Source organism: Pavona decussata, unplaced genomic scaffold, assembly GCF_977016875.1.
Source record: "Pavona decussata unplaced genomic scaffold, jaPavDecu1.1 SCAFFOLD_220, whole genome shotgun sequence".
Taxonomy (NCBI): domain Eukaryota; kingdom Metazoa; phylum Cnidaria; class Anthozoa; order Scleractinia; family Agariciidae; genus Pavona; species Pavona decussata.
This window is the reverse complement of record NW_028145625.1, coordinates 4,735-24,250: the sequence shown is the minus strand read 5'-3', so window position 1 is coordinate 24,250 and position 19,516 is coordinate 4,735. Positions and strand designations below refer to the sequence as shown.

The 19,516-nt window shown below is 38.0% G+C and overlaps 1 long non-coding RNA gene and 1 pseudogene across 2 annotated transcripts; both read left to right on the top strand.

Moving 5' to 3' along the window:
* Nucleotides 1-3,831: 3,831 nt before the first annotated feature.
* LOC146459296 (uncharacterized) lies at nucleotides 3,832-5,370 on the top strand. 2 transcript variants are annotated; one of them, XR_014857983.1, is made up of 3 exons: nucleotides 3,832-3,961; nucleotides 4,152-4,376; nucleotides 4,803-5,370. It is a non-coding gene; the product is annotated as an uncharacterized LOC146459296 (long non-coding RNA). The 2 variants fall into 2 exon arrangements; XR_014857982.1 differs by lacking the exon at nucleotides 3,832-3,961 and having other exon boundaries at nucleotides 4,081-4,376; nucleotides 4,803-5,368.
* A 5,425-nt stretch (nucleotides 5,371-10,795) lies between these two features.
* LOC146459295 (uncharacterized) lies at nucleotides 10,796-12,535 on the top strand (annotated as a pseudogene).
* Nucleotides 12,536-19,516: the final 6,981 nt, after the last annotated feature.

Sequence of the window (19,516 nt, the reverse complement as noted above, 5' to 3'; positions counted from 1 at the left end):
CTGCTCGAAAACAGTTTTTGTTTTGTTTATTTCAGAGTGCGCTAAATATGGTTTTCTTACATGCTACTCTTGTTGGATTGTTTAATTTACTTTCATTTGCTGTTTTCTTTATTAGGCTTCAGAGAAAGAATAAGATGCCAGCCTTCAGATGTTAAAGCCTGGTCTCTGATTTATGAACTTATGATTTATGAGCTGATTTATCAAGCGGGCATTAAGGGAGCATTCTTGATAATCCTGTACCTAGTAAAATGTCATTTTTTAAGGGGTTAAGCCGGATCAATGAATTGAGATGCCAATTTAATGTATTTCTATAATTAATCGAGAAGTCAAAACAAATGCATTGCCCTAATAAAATTAGTTTAATTGTGAACAAACTTTGCAGTCAGTATGTCTACAGCACCTCGATTTTACTGAAAAACTAGGTTTAGTTTTTCCAACATGGACCACATGTTAAACAAAACACGATGCTATCAACATTTCTCTGCGCATATGCAAGAAATTTACCATCAATAGTAAAAACCTTTGTATATTTTTTGCTTTGCTACGTGAGCTGTTGTTTTGTTCTTGCAGTTATCTGGAGTAAACTGATTCCTACAGTTGATCGGATTTGCGGTAAAGTTCACTTTGATTACACAGTCCATCGGCCTTATTTATGTTAAGAAATGGTCCTGGAAAGAAATATTTTCCAAAAAGGCAGAAAGCGCGTGTAGTATTTCTTTTTCTTGGTAGCTAGCAGAGATGGAGTTAACGTGCCCATCAAAATACATAAACATAACTACAGCACCCAACCGCTGACCGTCTCCGTAAAATACCTTTTTGGAAGCCCTCAGTCACCTCAGAAATGCGTATTACAAAGAGCAGCAATGCAGAAATTTCCCCTGGTGGGATTTACTGTTATTTTTAGGTGACTTTCAATTAACGGATTGTGTGGACGCCGTAAAGACCGATGTGAGAGCGGCCAAACCGACTTTGTCGCCGTTCGCCTAAAATAAAAATCTAATCGAACTCAAAGTAGTTTTCCCTAGAAATACTTCATCTAGACCTATGTCCTGGGAAAGTGGGGGAATTTTCGATTTTTTTTTTTTTTCATTTTTTCACACCTCCAGACGAAATTTCAGGATTACCGCTGTTAAGTAGCCAGTAGAATTTTGGTTTTCTATAATTTTTTCCAAAATTTCAGTTTTGACCGTAATGATAAGTGTTAAAGCCGTGCACACCATAAAGTTACATAAATAATATTTAATAAGATGAAAAGATGTACAGCTATATTCATCCGTCACCGATATCATCGTAGCTGTCATCAATATACAAACAGCATGGTAGTTCACACGGAAACGGAGGTAAGGACGCAAACTTTTGTTCCATAATCCATCTATTACTGAATTTTGTAAGTGTTCCTGTGTTGAAAGTAGCTGTGGTTTTCTTTCTTGCTCACAGCCGTTGGATTTATTCAAAGTTCAAGCTAATGTCCAAAAATATTTTTAGACAACCCGCGTCGCCGCTTCCGACAAACTTTTTGATGCGTTGGGACTCCCGGTATGAGGATGGGTCTTTTTTTTTTTAAGAGGTAAAAAAACAAGAATCTATTAAAATTATCGCTAAACAATAACCTTTTACAGACCTGCATTTAATAAAATATAAGTTAACACTATTTGATAGTAGTTATAAAAAGCTATTGTTCTCATAAACTGTGTTTTTTAATATTTATTTGCTATTTCTGATTCATGCTAGAAAAAAAAAATGCGAGTTTTCTAAAGGTGTCTCATCAGATAACTTGTATTTCATATATTAGTGACCTGTTGGCTTAGTGAAAAATGCAAATATTTTAGGAACGCATACTAAAAAGAAACATTGCTGACATACTATTTTAGCTAAGAAGTTAATTTAAGAGAATGTAAAGTTTCACTGAAGTTAATGCCTTTAAACTCGCCAGATTAAAACTTTGCAAAATTTCTTTAAATTATGTAAATGAGAGTATTGACAGTATTCGTGAAAGCTGGACGCGTCTTCGCACAAGTAATAACAACGACAGCACTACCAAATAACGGTAGAGTATCCATATCGAGCGCAGTAGAGGCAAAAGGGAAAAATACTTCAAGGCTATGGACAACACATGGAGTTTGTTATTAACTTGGCGAACTCAACATTGTGTACAAACGATGAAATATTCGGCCGCAAACGGTAAATGACATTGATTTCACCAAAAACGTTAAAAGCAAACAAATGTTCACAAACTTACGCAGTGATTTTTGTACCGAAATAGCTTTTTTCTTCATAAAAAAACGTTTATAGTTTAGGCATTTTGCCGGATGTAAGTTGAGATTCCAGGTCAACCAACTATATTTTAAAACATAAATTAGAGCAATTATTAAGCAATTAGCTTATTGTCTTAGGGTAATTAGTCGATTGGGGATCCATTTTGGTTCTATTTTGACAATTTGACGACAAACGCACGTGACACTATCTTCACTTATTACTTCTTTCATAAAGCTATTACTTTAATTTTGAAGAAGAGATCGCTTGGGTTATGGAAAGGAGACGGCTAACATTTCAGACTATCAAGGAGATTGATGACTCATTTCCTTTGTGCGCGAAACGTAAGGAAACAGTCAATGGATTACTGGATCCATTAGTAAAAAGTGATACAATGAGCGTCAGTGTTCTGCTACGTGGGGGGCACGAGTGTGCGAAAAAAAGTGTTTCTATTCATTTAATTTTGCTTTGGCTCGAATCTAGAGTAAAATTCTTAAAGGCGGCCAGCTTTACGGTAAAGTTTAGTTTGATTGTACAGGCCGTCGGCCATGTTTAACAAGCTCAGCGCGTTTCAACAGTGTCAAAGTGGGGTTGTATAATTTTCGCGATAAAAAATCGCGAACCTATTGTTTTCAAAAGTCGGTTGCATATGTTGAAGTCTTCAAGTAGTGTTTCAAGAATTGTCTTTAAAAAGACTAGAGCACTAAGACGTGGAAGGCAAGGAAATATTAAGGAAGGACGCAGAAGGCAGTTTAAGAACACAGAGATCCACTGGGAAGACATTTCATGACGTTAAGGAAAACCAGCGTTGTAACTGTTTGTTACGTACCTCTATTTTCGATTATTAGAATACAGCTTGTTTTTCTTTATATTAGTTGAACTTTTGTCGACGTGAATCTCAACCACAAATTAAGTTCTAAGAAGACTCCCAAATGCAGATTCTTTAGCTTTAGAAATATTAGATCAAGGTTTCATTCGAGGGAACAATGTTAGTTCTAGCTGTTAGGTGATACCTGCAAAGACGGATTTGAGGCGAAGAGAAAGTACGCCTACAGCCCGATGATGTCTCTCTCCTATTTTTAGGCTATGATGTCATCATTACCAATTACGTCATCTCCACTTATGTTGGAAACCAAAACAGTTTGTTCGTTTGAGATATTTAAGAAAAGAAACCAAAATAATGCATGGCCTTTACTGTTTTCTGTTCTTCATCTAGGAGAAGTAAACCAAAATTATTGAATGGCCCAAACGTGCACGAACCGTTACGTAATTTGCTTGTCCTTTTAGAGTAATTTAACAACTTGGAAGCCATTTCAATTGTATGATTAGCCGATTAGTCACAACCTCGCTGCAAAGAATCGGCCGCAAACAACCAATGAGTGATGAATGATGAACGGGTCGTTTAAAAAAACAGGTCTTTAAAAGTGGAACTGCTTGAAAAAGTATTAAGAACAAATCCCTTTTACGGATCTGCATATTATTAATCTATTACTTAAACACCATTTAGCATCTGTTAAATAATGGTTGAGATTTATATACTGCACACATGGCATAGTTTAATGACGGTTTACAATTCTGCTTTGGGGTGATTTCGGCGCATGGGCGCATTGAGTGCGAACACGTACTGCTGCGTGAACTATATTACTGTAAGGGAATGGACAAAGACCTTGAAAAGGGACGTGTTAGCCGTTGACGTCCTCCTCTTCAGGTAAATTAGAAAACTGAGCCTATTATTTTCTTTTTTTTTTTTTTTTAATTGGGTGACAAGAATGCAGCATTTCAGAAGCGGCGAGGTAGAGGGAACTATTTGGAGGGCGTAGGCTTGGCTAGGTCAGCAATTACATTAACACGTCGAGCCGAGCTGCCCGCAACTAAACTATTTTGCGCGTTTTTCAAAGTAACACTCAAGAATGGATTCAAAGCGTCTCTTTATCCTGTTGACTTTGTTGCTGCTTGTAATATGCGTGCTGATGAACAAGGGAGAGGCTTTTGACAGGCCGCGAAGAAGAAGGAGGCGAAGATGTTTCAGAAGGCTGAGAAGGTGTTCAAGGAGAAGGAGTAAGAAAGAAACAAAGGCAAATGTCATCAAGCCTTTACATTTTAACGATGTTTGGACAATCTTGGTAAGTGTTCAGTTTTATAAGTCCCAAAACCGTTTCTAAATCATTATATGCGCTTCCAAAATCACCGCCAGAGCACGCACAGAAACAAACGAAAGGAAATATCATTATAAGGAAGAATTTCAGAACTTTATTCTCAACCTCCTTTACACATGTGTGTAAATGTTCGTTGTCATTTGCAACTTGTTATCATTGTATTATAAAAACAATTAACAATATACTTTCGGAAATATACAAACGTCAACTCATGTCGGTCAAAATCTTTTCAAGAAGTTAGCACCACAAGTTTCAAACACAATGAAGTGAACTGCTCGAAAACAGTATTTTTTATTTCTTTTGTTCATTTCAGTGTGCGCTAAACATGGTTTTCTTACATGCTACTCTTGTTGGATTGTTGATTTTAATTTCATTTGCTGTTTTCCTTATTAGCCTTCGGAGGAAGAATAAGATCCAGCCTTCAGATGTTAGTGCCTGGTCTCTGATTTATGAACTTATGATTTATGAGCTGATTTATCAAGCGGGCATTAAGGGAGCATTTTTGATAATCCTGTACCTAGTAAAATGTCATTTTTTAAGGGGTTAAGCCGGATCAATGAATTGAGATGCCAATTTAATGTATTCCTATAATTAATCGAGAAGTCAAAACAAATGCATTGCTCTAATAAAGTTAGTTTTATTGTGAACAAACTCTGCAGTCAGTATGTCTACAGCACCTCGATTTTACTGAAAAACTAGGTTTAGTTTTTTGCAACATAAGACCACTTGTTTACACAAAACACGATGCTATCAGCATTTCTCCGCGCATATGCAAGAAATTTACCATCAATAGTAAAAACCTTTGTAATGTTTTTGCTTTGCTACGTGAGCTGTTGTTTTGTTCTTGCAGTAATCTGGAGTAAACTGATTCCTACAGTTGATCGGATTTAATTTGTTTAATTTGATTATACAGTCCATCAGCCTTACTTATGTTTCAAAAAATGTCAAAAGGGGATCGTGTAACTTGCAACCGAAAATCGAGAGTGTTTTTTTTTTTTTCAAAATACAGAACAATAAGAGATTAAGTGGTTTCTCAACAACTGTCTTTAAAAACACGGAGGCAAAAAGACAGGAAATCCAAGGATAAATTGTAAAGGATACCGAAGGTAGCCGGTTTAAGAATATAGATCATCACGTTAAAGAACCTAGCATTGTCATTTCTTGTTTTGCATGCTGAAAGATTAAAACTTCCTGCTTTATTGGTCCTTGTTTGTTAGGTAATTTCGCTGCTTATTAGCATAAAATTTGTTTTTCTTTGGACGAACTTTTATTGACATGAATCTCAACCCCATATGAAATGGTCCTGAAAAGAAATATTTTCCAAAAAGGCAGAAGGGGCCTGTAGTATTTCTTGTTCTTGGTAGCTAACAGAGATGGAGTTGATGTGCCCATCAAAATACATAAACATAACTTTAGCACCCAACGGCTGACCGTCTGCGTAAAACACCTGTCCGAAAGGCCTCAGTCACCTCAGAAATGCAAATTACAAGGAGAAATTTCCCTTGGTGGGATTTACTGTTATTTTTAGGCGACTTTCAATTAACGTATTGTGTGGACGCCGTGAAGACCGATGTGAGAGCGGCCAATTCAAACCGACTTTGTCGCCGTTCGCCTAAAATAAAAATCTAATCGAACTCAAAGTAGTTTTTCTATAAATACTTTATCTAAAGCTATGTCCTGGAAAAGTTGGGGAATTTTCGATTTTTTTCATTTTTTCACACCTCCAGACGAAATTTCAGGATTACCGCTGTTAAGTAGCCAGTAGAATTTTGGTTTTCTATGAAATTTTCCAAAATTTCAGTTTTTGACGTGATGATAAGTGTTTAAAAGCCGTGCGCACCATAATGTTACATAAATAATATTTAATAAAATGAAAAGATGTACAGCTGTATTCATCTGTCACCGATATCATCGTAGCTGTCATCAATATACAAACAGCATGGTAGTTCACACGGAAACGGAGGTAAGGACGCAAACTTTTGTTGCATAATCCATCTATTAACGAATTTCGTAAGTGTTCCTGTGTTGAAAATAGCTGTGGTTTTTTTTTCTTGCTTACAGCTGTTGTATTTATTCAAAGTTCAAGCTAATGACCAAAAAAATTTTTTCAGACAACCCGCATCGCCGCTTCAGACAAACTTCTTGATTCGTTGGGACTCTTGGATGGGTCTTTTTTTTTTTAAGAGGTCAAAAAAACAAGAATCTATTAAATTTATCGATAAACAATAACCTTTTACAGACCTGCATTTATTAAAACGTAAGTCAACACTATTTGGTAGTAGTTATATGAAGCTATTGTTCTCATAAACTGTTTTTTTTTTTTGTTATTCATTTGCTCTTTCTGATTCATGCTAGAAAAAAATGCGAGTTTTCTAAAGGTGTCTCATCAGATAACTTGTATTTCATATATTAGTGACCTGCTGGTTTAGTGAAAAATGCAAACATTTTAGGAACGCATACTAAAAAGAAACATTGCTGACATACTATTTTAGCTAAGAAGTTAATTTAAGACCATGTTAAGTTTCACTGAAATTAATGCTTTCAAACAAGCCAGATTAAAACTTTGCATAGTTTCTTTAAATTATGTAACTGAGAGTATTGACAGTATTCATGAAATCTGGACGCGTCTTCGCACAAGGAATAGCAGCGACAGCACTACCAAATAACGGTAGAGTATCCATATCGAGCGCAGTAAAGGTAAAAGGGAAAAATACTTCAAGGCTATGGACAACACATGGAGTTTGTTATTAACTTGGCGAACTCAACATTGTGTACAAACGCTGAAATATTTGGCCGCAAACGGTAAATGACATTGATTTCACCAAAAACGTTGAAAGGAAACAAATGTTCACAAAGTTACGCATTGATATTTGTACCGAAATAGCTTTTTTCTTCATAAAAACGTTTATAGTTTAGGCATTTTGCCGGGTGTAAGTTGAGATTCCTGGTCAACCAACTATATTTTGAAACATAAATTCGAGCAATCATTAAGCAATTAGCTTATTGTCTTAGGGTAATTAGTCGATTGGGGAGCCATTTTTGTTCTATTCTGAGTTTGACGACAGACGCACGTGACACTATCTTGACTTATTACTTCTTTCATAAAGCGATTACTTTAATTTTTAAGAAGAGATCGCTTGGGTTAAGGAAAGGAGACGGCTCACATTTCAGACTATCAAGGAGATTGATGACTCATTTCCTTTGATCAAGGAGATTGATAACTCATTTCCTTTGTGCGCGAAACGTAAGGAAACAGTCAATGGATTACTGGATCCATTAGTAAAAAGTGATACAATGAGCGTCAGTGTTCTGCTACGTGGGCGGCACGAGTGTGCGAATATGTTTCTATTCATTTAATTTTGTTTTGGCTCGAATCTGAAGTAAAATTCTTAAAGGCGGCCTGCTTTACGGTAAAGTTTAGTTTGATTGTACAGGCCGTCGGCCATATTTAACAAGCTCAGCGCGTTTCAACAGTGTCAAAGTGGGGTTGTGTAATTTTCGCGACAAAAAATCGCGAACCTATTGTTTTCAAAAGTCGGTTACATATGTCGAAGTATTCAAGTAGTGTTTCAAGAATTGTCTTTAAAAAGACAGGAGCACAAAGACGTGGAAGGCAAGGAAAGATTAGGGAAGGACGCAGAAGGCAGTTTAAGAACACAGAGATCCACTGGGAAGACATTTCATGACGTTAAGGAAAACCAGCGTTGTAACTGTTTGTTACGTACCTCCATTTTCGATTATTAGAATACAGCTTGTTTTTCTTTATATTAGTTGAACTTTTGTCGACGTGAATCTCAACCACAAATTAAGTTCTGAGAAGAGTCCCAATGCAGATTCTTTAGCTTTAGAAATATTAGATCAAGGTTTCATTCGAGGGAACAATGTTAGTTCTTGCTGTTAAAGTGTATATGAAATAAAAAACAAGTTTGACTTATGTGTTTGTTAATATCCTCATTAATCGAAGTATCCGGTTTTAAACTAACTAAAGCTCTTTTATGGGGTATTTTGGTCGCCTCAAAGTTTGAAATTGGCGCTTCGAAGTGTCTCCATCAAAGCGATCAGATTTAACCGGATATGACGTAGCCAGTGGTTCAGAAAGCACGAAAGCACATTCGAAAGCACGAGTATTATGGCGGAGAAGAACGCAAAGAAAGGGGGAAAGAACTATTGCTCGGCCGGTGGCCCTGGTGGAATAAACTGTGATAACAAGACAGGGACACCGAACATCACAATGCATTACTTTCCGTCGGACGAGAAGTTACGTGCAAAGTGGACACATTTTGTGCGCATTCATCGGAAAGATTTCGTCCCGAAGAAGTCCTCATGTTTGTGTTCGGCTCATTTCGATGAGAGCTGTTTTATAAACAGTGTAAAAAGGAAAGAAGATAGGCCTGCGCGACTCCCACTCGCGTGTTTTTAGCCATGTTCAGTTATAGTTTTGCTATAACGAGTATGTCTTTCAGGGAAAGCCCTCTCTTGTATGAGCGGTGCTCCCTGTAAATTTTCTTTTAGCGCTGTATTTTCTTCCTATTAAATACCATTTATGGTTTGGAGGATTTGTGTGATAGTCACTGAACAAAGCCATGTGCTTAAATGTCGCATGTTTTGGATTTTGATCTCAAAGGTCGTTTCTTGGGTTTTTTTGTTCTATTTGACCTCTTGATGTTGCTGTTTAGCGACTGTCGTTCTTATGCCGTTTGTGGCAATTGGTTCAGGCTTCGTATGGCTCATTTCAGTGTGTCTTTCGACAGTATAGCCTCTCTTTTTATCTTTGTAATTGTAAGGATAGGATTTGAACCGTGTAATAATCATTATCATTATCAGCAGCTTTTGTATTGCCGGGCCCGGCTATTTGATTTTGTGGCAAGATGTTGTGTTACTTATTACGGTTATTTGTCTCTTGATCCTTTCTTTAGCATTGTAAAAGCTGTACGATACGTTCATTTGAGGGCTAAAGGCCGCTTTAGTTCAGTACGGCCGTGTTTTTTCAGGTTTTTGTTCTCGCTCCGCTCAGCTCCCCTCTATAACTGTGAGGTTTGCGGTGTTTATGTTGCGGGAGCTTAGTATTTTCCTCCTGTGTTTTGATTACGCCTTAGACTGATTACTGAGGCAATTCTTCTGCGTTGCTCTGGCTAAGGGCTGCTACGAGTCCTTCAGCCGTTAGTAAATTCTGTGGCATTTTAGGCAATGGTCAGGCAAGACCGCGGTTTCGATCCTAATATTGTGGATCTCTTCAGTTGCCGATTCCTGAGAAATGATAAAGATGAGTTCTCGGTATCATTTCAAATAAACCCGCTCTTTTCTTAGGATTTATAATTCGTTGGAAGGATCGAAAATCCTTCGGGGAATTCGAAAATTCCCTCGGAGAAAGACCATCTTGATCCTCCTCGGTGTCTTCCTCCTCATCACTACTGTGAGCAAGCGGCTCACCTCCGACTACTTCCATTTCGTCGGATGACTCGGTGCTGTTGGATGTTTCTTGGCTCGAAACGGACTCAGCAGAGGATAGCGTACCATCACTTTCAGACATATTTTCAAAAGCTGTATAGTATTCCCTTTATCGTGGTCTGAACTGAGCACGCAAATATATTTTCGAGCGCGCAAAGATATTTTCGAGCACGCGATAGCAAGAAAGCAAAGCGTAAACAGAGCCGTGAAACCACTGGCTACGTCACCAGAGCTAAACTCGTTACCAGTCTCCGGAGACACCACTTTGGGCATTTTAGTCACTTTGAACAGCCATAACACGGTTTTTTATCTCTTTAGCACTATTCTTTTTTGTGCGTTTCGGAATAAGGGTATAACCACCTACCAATTCATGAAAAAGTTTTTTTAGTTCATATGTACTTTAAGTGATACCTGCAAAAACGGATTTGAGGCCAAGAGAAAGTACACCTTCAGCTTGATGATGTCAATCTCTTTTTTTTAGGTTATGATGTCATCATTACCAATTACGTCATCTCCACTTATGGCGTCCGTTATGAAATTTCCCGTGTTTTTTTTTTTCTGCTTGGAATTTGTTTATGTTTAAAATTTTAGCGCAGGTATGTCAAATGTACGAATTTTTTTGTTTAGTATTTAGATTAAGTTTACTACAACACTAGCTTAGGTAATGGATTATTGTGTAATTAGGACGTAGTACACCTTTTGCTTTTCATTATGAGAAAATACGCATTTATTTGCGTAAAATGGCGACCAATTGCGCGAAGCTACATTCATTATCGCCAAACAACGAACATTCGCGCTTAACTCAGATTCAATATCGATTTTTGCATTTTTATCAACATCCAAAAACACTTTTGGGCATTCTTATGCGTCATTCGACATACAAAATAGAAAAAAATGCTTTCATTTGCGCTAATATTCGAGTCATTAACACCATCTTGAAAGTCAATAGAGGTGATAGACAAACATTAACGTGCATAAACCATTTATTAACATTTTTATCACGCTGTTTGAAATTCAATAGCATTCATGGACGGCGTTAGTGTGAATAAGACAAATATTAATGCGCTTGTACAAACAATTGAACGTTCTTTAGATTCAATATGCAAAAATCGATTTTCAATTGAACAATACCTAATTTACCAGACTTTTGCATTGACAGTGTGATGTACACGAAATTTTCTGAGGCTTTAATCCCATTCTGCACTTGACAAAGGTTACGTAACCTTTGCCAAGTTTGTCAAGTGCAGAATGGGATAAAAGCATCAGAAAATTTTGTACAGTTCATTCACTTCGTAAGGGTTTCCTGACCTCTGGCAAAATGCCACGAAGAAACCGAATACTACTCGAACACAGAGAGAGAATCGTTAAAACATTCGAGGACGAGGAGGAAGACTATCTTTTGGTCGCAGACATGCTCGGAGTGAATCGATCAACGGCAAGAGGCATCGTGGCGCGCTACATCAGAGAAGGCAGGATCCAGGAGAGACCACGAGGTGGTAGAAACAATGTGCGCGTGGATGATGAGATGAGAGATTGCCTAGAGCAAATCATCAACGAAAACTGTCTACTCACAGTTGCTCAGATAAACCGTGAACTGAAGAGAGGGCTACCAGTCAAACCCGAGATCCTTGACCGCACCGTAGCAAGGACATTAGACGGGATGATGTTTCGAGTAAAACTGGCAAGGCCCCTCCCTGCTGACAGAAACAGACCTGATGTACTGAACAAGTGAGTCGATTACGCGACCTGGTTTATGAACCATGCCCTATACGCCACTGCTTATGTGGCTTCAACATTTGGACAGCAGAAGTCATGGTAGGGCGCGGCAGGGAGAGAGGGCGTACCGCCAAGTTTGCGGCCAGCGAGGACGAAACTTGACTGTGATCATGGCAATATCGCCTATCAATGGACTTGTGTTTTTCTCAGCAGCTGTTGGCGGAATGAATGCTGCGCGTTTTGATAACTTTCTGTCACAGGCGAGGACAAATCTGGATCCCGACGAGTCGGTAATCTTTGTGTATGACGGAGCGCCGGCCCACCGAAACCCTGCCATTCCGGCCCCAAACACAGAGCTTAAAATGATTCCCCCCTACAGTCCTTTCCTAAACATCGAGGAACAAGCAATAAGCTGTCTGAAAGCAGCAATCAAGGCTGACCTCTCACGTCCGGAAATTCAAAGACGCATGGATAACAGAGACGAGGCTAGAGCACGAGGAATCCCACTGGGGGAGTTTCGAACACAACAACTGCTTGAACCTCTGCATAGAAACATCGACACTGTGACCGCAGGTAAAAGTGCGCAATGGTACCGCTTCATGCAGACCTATCTGCCAAGATGTTTGAATAGAGAGCTTATTGGAGGCTAAATTAAAATTGAGAACAAAATATTTTTTTTGAAATTGTACTGTTCAATTGAAAATCGATTTTTGTATATTGAATCTAAAGAACGCTCAATTGTTTGTACAAGCGCATTAATATTTGTCTTATTCACACTAACGCCGTCCATGAATGCTATTGAATTTCAAACAGTGTGATAAAAATGTTAATAAATGGTTTATGCACGTTAAAGGCCCACCTTCACCCAAGAGTCATTACGGTCGGTTGTTTTTGTTTTGAAATGCTGTATTGCTTAAACGCGTGATCTTATTGGCTGTCCGAACTCAAGCGGTTCATGCAGGTTTCCTATGCGACTCGTGCTGGAGGGAAAGAATATTCGTGATCGCTTATTGCTTTCTGACTCGACTCGCGCTCAAATAAAATGGGAGGGTTTTCATATATGAAATTTGTTTCTCGGCGCGCAATACATCTTGGGTGAATGTGGGCCTTTAATGTTTGTCTATTACCTCTATTGACTTTCAAGATGGTGTTAATGACTTAACTATTAGCGCAAATTAAAGTATTTTTTTTTTTCTATTTTGTATGTCGAATGACGCATAAGAAAGACCCAAAAGTGTTTTTGAATGTTGATAAAAATGCAAAAATCGTTATTGAATCTGAGTTAAGCGCGAATGTTCGTTGTTTGGCGCTAATGAATGTATCTTCGCGCAATTGGTTGCCATTTTACGCAAATGAATGCATATTTTCTCGTAATAAACATCAAAAGGTGTATTTCTATGTATTTTTTCGAAAAAAATAAAAGAAAGATTGTTAGGTGTTAATTGCAAAACCAGTTTATAAACGTGTAACATGGCGAGGAAAAGTGAGAAGAGGGTTGACTGGAGAAACGAAGGACTGAAATGGAAAGGCTTGGGCGAAAAAGAAAAGAGAAGTCACGACACTGTTAAACGACATTAGCAGGGAGCTAGCCATACCCTCGGGAAAACTCATTTGCCGGTGGCTTGCTCTAGCCTCGTATTGTGGTGAGCCACAGAACGAAGCGTAAGCAAGCGTGGCACTAGCAAGTAACGAAGTGAAGACGAAGAAAGTAGCTAAAGAAACGCTGTCGTTTTAGGAGCAAGTTAGGATCTTGGAGACTGTGTAGGCAAAGCGTAGAAATTTGTGGGATTGTCATGGAGTGAAGAATTTTGCTTGGCTGTCGGGAAGCAGAACTGCGAAGGAACTGAACATTGTTTTGTGAGTAAATATTTCGGCGTTGAAGCGCACATTTATTCTCTTTTGCTTTGAACTCTGTTAGTTAGGGTTAATTAAATTTAAGTACTGGCGAAGTAGGTTTACACTACCAAGTAATTTCATACTTAGCGCTCACTAATCATTGTAAATATTGTAATTTAGTAATTAGTGTATTTAGTAATTTGTTTGCGTATTATTATGTCACTAATTGCTAATATATTTTATTCAATTAAAATCATAGTCTTTAATTTAAGTTTATTTTCGTCGTGTTGCGAGGTTGTGGGAAAGGGAGTTTGGTCCCGCTTTGCTTATTTATTTATTTATTTATTTTTCATCTTGGTCTGGCGGTCGTATGGGAATACCCACATGGGACGAAGTTTTTCGTCACAATGTCATCGGTGTTACTTTATTCCCCCGCAAACATTCCTACCAGCCTACTGGAGCGTGGAACGCTTCAGATCATTGATGCCACAGACTGCATGTCGTCCGGGGTATAAAGAAAAACAAAATGCTTCTGAAAAACTCTTTCGGCCTGTATTTGTCACACAGTCGTTATGGTGATCACATACCATTGGTTTCCAGGAGTCAGTATACATATGGCCATGGATTCTTGACAGCAATATCAAGGATACAAAGGTTGATTGATGTCTGCTGGATAAATACTTGTTCAAAAAGTTAAAAAAAAATATCATATTTTTAATCATCACAGCATTCGGCATATTTTGCCATAATGAAGTGTCTAATTGCCTTAGTATCTTTCTCAGGCCGCCTTGACAGTAGTCCCCTATCATTATCTCCATTATATCATTATGTAAAAAACATATAAAAGGACCATAAAATTGTTGCAAAAAGATGAAAAAGATATCAAGGATATGAAGGTCGTTCGATATCCAATACTCCTTGACATTTTCTCATGCTCTTTTGTGTCTGCGGGATAAATACTCGCCAAAAAGATTTTTCTTTTAATCATCTTTTTAATCATCACAGCATTCGGCACATTTTGCCAGAATCAAGTGTCTAATTGCCTTAGTATCTTTCATTATAGGTGAAAGCTTTGTTATACATTTAACATACAGTTCTTTATAGTACACAGGCCTGTTTTCAATTCGTATTAGAGAAATATGCCACAACGGCTCATTGAGAGGAAGTGTTCGATAGAATCGTTAGCCTGTCTTGATAGGTGGTTTTAGACATCCGATAGTCCTTCTTGGATTTTGGATAGATCTTCTCTTTTAAGATTCCTTTTGAAAACAGCAGTACCACCGTAATTTTGTAACTCATTGTCGAAAACAAGTTTCCATTTGACTAAGTTTGACTCACCAAGATATTTAATGACCCACATAGCCTAAAGTGGTTTGTTAATAGATTGGTTGGCTATCATTTTTAGGCCGCCTTGGGAGTAGTCTCCTATCATTATGTCCCGTGACGTAAAAAAAAAATCGTAAAAGTGAGGGGAAAAAAGCTGTAAAGGATATCAAAGATATGAAGGTCGATTGTTGTCCAATACTCTTTGACATTTTCCCATCCTCTTTTGTGTCTGCGGGATAAATACTTGTTCAAAAAGTTTTATATAAAAAAGCATCCTGTTTTTAATCATCACAGCATTCGGCATTTTTTGCCTGAATAGAGTGTCTAATTTCCTTAGTATCTTCCATAAGTTGTGAAACCTTTGTAATACCTTTAAAATACAATTCTTTATAGTACACAGGCCTGTTTTCAATTCGTATTAGAGAAGTATGCCACAAGCTCATTGAGAAGAAGTATTCGATAGAATTTAGGTTGTCTTCATAGCTGGTTTCAGACCAAATTTGCAAAATTTCTTTTTCAAAGAGATCCGATTATTTTTTTGTTAATTTTGGACAGATCTTCTTTTTTAAGAATGCCTTTGAAAACAGCAGTACCACCGTAATTTTGTAACTTGTTGTCGAAAACAAGTTTCCATTTGCCTAAGTTTGACTCACCAAGATATTTAATGACCCACATAGCTTTAAATGGTTTGTTAATAGATTGTATGGCTATTATTTTTAGGCCGCCTTGAGAGTAGTCCCCTATCATTATGTCCTGTGACGTACAAAAACAAAAACATAGAAGTGACCGTAAAACTGTTGCAAAAAGCTTTAAAAGATATCAAGGATACGAAGGTCGATTGATGTCCAATACTCCATGACATTTTCCCATGCCCTTTCGTGTCTGCGGGATAAACACTTGTTCAAAACATTTCTTTTCTTTTTTTTATTATTATTATCTTTCTTTAACATCACAGCATTAGGCATATTTTGCCAGAATAAAGTTTTTATGCTGACGAGTCGCCTTGTTGTTCCATAAAATTGTTGCAAAAAGATGTAAAAGATATCAAGGATACGAAGATCGATTGATATTCACTACTCCATGACATTTTCTCATGCCCTTTCTTGTCTGCGGGATAAATACTTTATTCAAAAAAAGTTTCTTTTTTTGTATTATCTATTTAATCATCAGAGTATTCGGCATATTTTGCCAGAATGAGGTGTCTTATTGCAGATTAATTGATTTCAAGCACCCTTCATTCAGGCATGAGATGATAAAGAATGGCCGTTTTTTATACTAGAGACGCATTATCCGTCTGGACGAACTTGGAAAAACATTCGTTGTTTGCCTGGTTATTCGTCTGTAGTATAAGGACGGGCACAAGACGCATTATTCGTCTGGACAAATTATCCTCCGTTGTGCGTCTTGAACGACGCACAACGAAGGATTATTCGCCCAGACGCATAATGCGTCTGTGTCTATAAAGACGGGCAACAGACGGATGACGCTGAAATTTGCGCCCATGTTACTGAAAGCCAGCGTTTATATTCCAAAGAAAACAACATAGCGAGTACACAGGCGGTGTGCGTCACGAAATTCGACCAATCAGAATGCGTTATTTAATCAGTAGTCTTCGCGCCCAAGAACATCAGTCTGGAGACTTCAGCCTGTTGAAATTTCGTCATTAACGAAGTCTGTGACATTTTTTCCCGGTTGAAAGTCGTTTCAAAGTTAGAGGAACAACTTGGCTTAATGCTGGTTAAGTTACTTTTTAGTCTGAAGCATTTGTTCGCGTTTGTAGCCATTTCAAAGGTGACGACCTCGCGCCTGCCGCCATGTTGTTTTGGTCGTTGATTTTCTGCATTTCTTGAGGCTAAAGCTTCTTACTCTTGCTGGGTCTGGCCAATACTTTTGCACGTTAAGCAAGCTTATCCTTTCTACTTTAGAATTTTCGGGGTCTACCCGGATCTACCCCTTATGGTTTTCCCGTTTGAAGCCGTTGAACTAATAAAGAATCTATGGAGAGATCGTGTAAACAAAGTAGCTCAACTCCCGGTAAATCGACCGGGAAAAGCCAACGGGCGAATGCTTTTTCTCTCCAACAAATCCAGGAAGGAAATGTAGATCTCTTTCACCCTGAGATAAAAAAAGCAAACTAAAAATGAGCGAAAGCAATGAAAAATACACTGCGAACAGTCGAACTTTTTCCTTAGATCACGCTCTCAAACTGACAGTAAAATTATGCAAATTACAAATTGTGACTCGCGGCTCGCGGCCTCACCGCTCGCTAAATCCATCGCGTGCCGCAGAACTTAGAAGAAAGAGACCGCTCGACCGCTCGCGGTCTAAAGATATATATAAAAAAAGCGTCTATAAGCAGACGTGACGGCAGAAAATACTAGTATAAGAATAAACCTGAATAAACATAAAAAATTCTCGCCTTGATTGTCTCCGAACCGGGAATACTAACGAAATCGCCTTGTGTGTCAAACAAGAAGCATCTACGGCTGCCAGTAGACCGTTAAAATTTGTCAAATTGCTGTCTTTAGTGATAGTTTTTGGAAAAGGAAGCAAAGTTTGAATACCCAGTTTCAGTGCGACTGTAAGTCGGCCTAAGTCTTACGTTTGGGAGATGTTTACTCGATCGTGACCAGGGGCAAATGAGCCATTGCCATATTTTTACCCAGCACCCTTTGTGGGTCGTCAGACGCACACTGCCTGGCGAGTACAAGTGGAGGTCCAAGGAAACAGCAAAAATGTCGTCCGTGGACAGAGACCGAGCTCAAGTACTTTGCCAACGTCCTGGCCGATGAGAAAAAAAAAATGAGTTTGGTTACAAACTGGACACGCTTGCCTTGAAGAAAACCGCAAATAAAGGTGTGTTCGAGGAGATAAAGATGGCTCTTGAGGAACTCGTGTTCTCGGAGGAATTTAAGAACACTTCTCTGTGAAAATCAAACAAACTGGGAAATGAAAATTTTGACCCCCACTTAAATTTGGCATGCAGATAGATCTTCAGAGGGAATGTTCCAAAACGCCACTTATTAACGTCTTTACTCCATTGTTGCCATGGTAACATCAGATGTTTGTTGGCACCACAAACTCCAATTTTGAACTCAGAACCTGCTGTGAAAAGTGCCAAATGTAAGACACCATTTCTTAAATCTGTCAATACACTACAACTTAAGACTTACACCAAAGTTAAAACATTTAATATTCGACTTTACAAAAATATATGTGGCTTTTTGTTTTATCATTTGTAAATAAATGAAACGGTCAATGAAGTAGACAGTGTTTCCGCCATTTTAGTTGATGGGTAAAATAGGCAACATATTTTCTTGAATTTCTCTAAAAGTACATCAGTTCTAGAAATGAATCTATATTACTAGTTTAGAGTAGACATTGTAATTACTAAATCTGTAAAAATTTATGCGGGGCCGACTTATTTTATTCCCAGGGCGAAAAAGAAAAAGGCTATAAAAGCGGATTTCCCGCATTTTGACATAATAATTGATCCCGTTGATTCGACAGTAAAGCGTTAAAAAACTGAAACGGTCTTGTATTTAGAAAAAAATATATTGCGTACTGTTTAAATTTATGACAGATCTATCTCTTAATGACCGTTATTTTTTAAACAGTTTCAAGCAAAGTAAAGCTTACTTTCCGGTTTTGTCCGTACCAAGATCTTTCAAAACTTCGGTGACGTGTCACACAACCGCAAGTCCAACCTTACTATACCAGAAACTGTTTCAGAATTCGCAAACTGAGTAACTGCAGATGTGATCTATGCACCACGTTTTTACACTGATTCTCCAACAGTTGACAAAAAACTGAACATCGGAAATTACCGGTGGATCTCCTAATCAATTCATCAAGAGCATTCCAGAACACTTACGTCATTGTCCAAACACTCCAGATTATTTTTAGAATCTAAATGTCTGTCATTTCCCGGAGTTAGCAATCAATGATGTAATGTTACTAAAGACAGGTTTCCAGAACATCATGGGGTGCCTATACATATGGGGTTTAATGGCTAAGCACTTTTTCAATCAGTTTTTCGAAGGAGATCAACCGAGTCACACTAAAATTCCAGGATGATTAATCTCCGGCATCTTCAAAGTACTGTTTGAGTAATGTATCTTTGCAGCTATAGTACGCTTCTCAGTCAGACTACTCCTTGCGGACAATTTAGTGATTACCATGGTCACTTTGAAAGTGATGCTCTCAAGGATTGTACGAAAGATATCACAGGGCACTTAGCGAGTCTTAAACTCAGTACCGATGAAGGCATACTACTGAACTACAATGAAGTTGCTGTTACCTAGAGCTGGTAATTACTTTTGTAATTACTAGCAAATTGGTTAAAAAAAGGTAAAGCCCCAACCCCATCACTCAAAAAACAGACGAGGAAAAAGGAGTAGATTTACTAAGCAAAACAATAACTTTGCACCTGCATCACACTTTTTGGTACATTTCTTTGCCGTCACTATACGCGGACTACCTCGTAAAATTGCCTAATTTTACGTTTAAAGGAGAACGTAAAAAAACGAGAATAAATTTTCCTTTCTCTTTTACAGTGAACTTAGTAATCGGGCAGTAAGAATCCGTCCGCAGGAGAATTACCCTAAAATTAAAAAAAAAAAAAAAAAAAAAAAATAGGGAGGTTTATTATGTCTATAGATAATGTTTTCGCTCGCCATCGTCTTATCTTTAACTCCCTACTAACAAATACACATCGGTCATAAGGATTTTGGTTCTTATTTTCGATTCACAAGGAATGAATGCCTTTGTTGCTGTTGTAT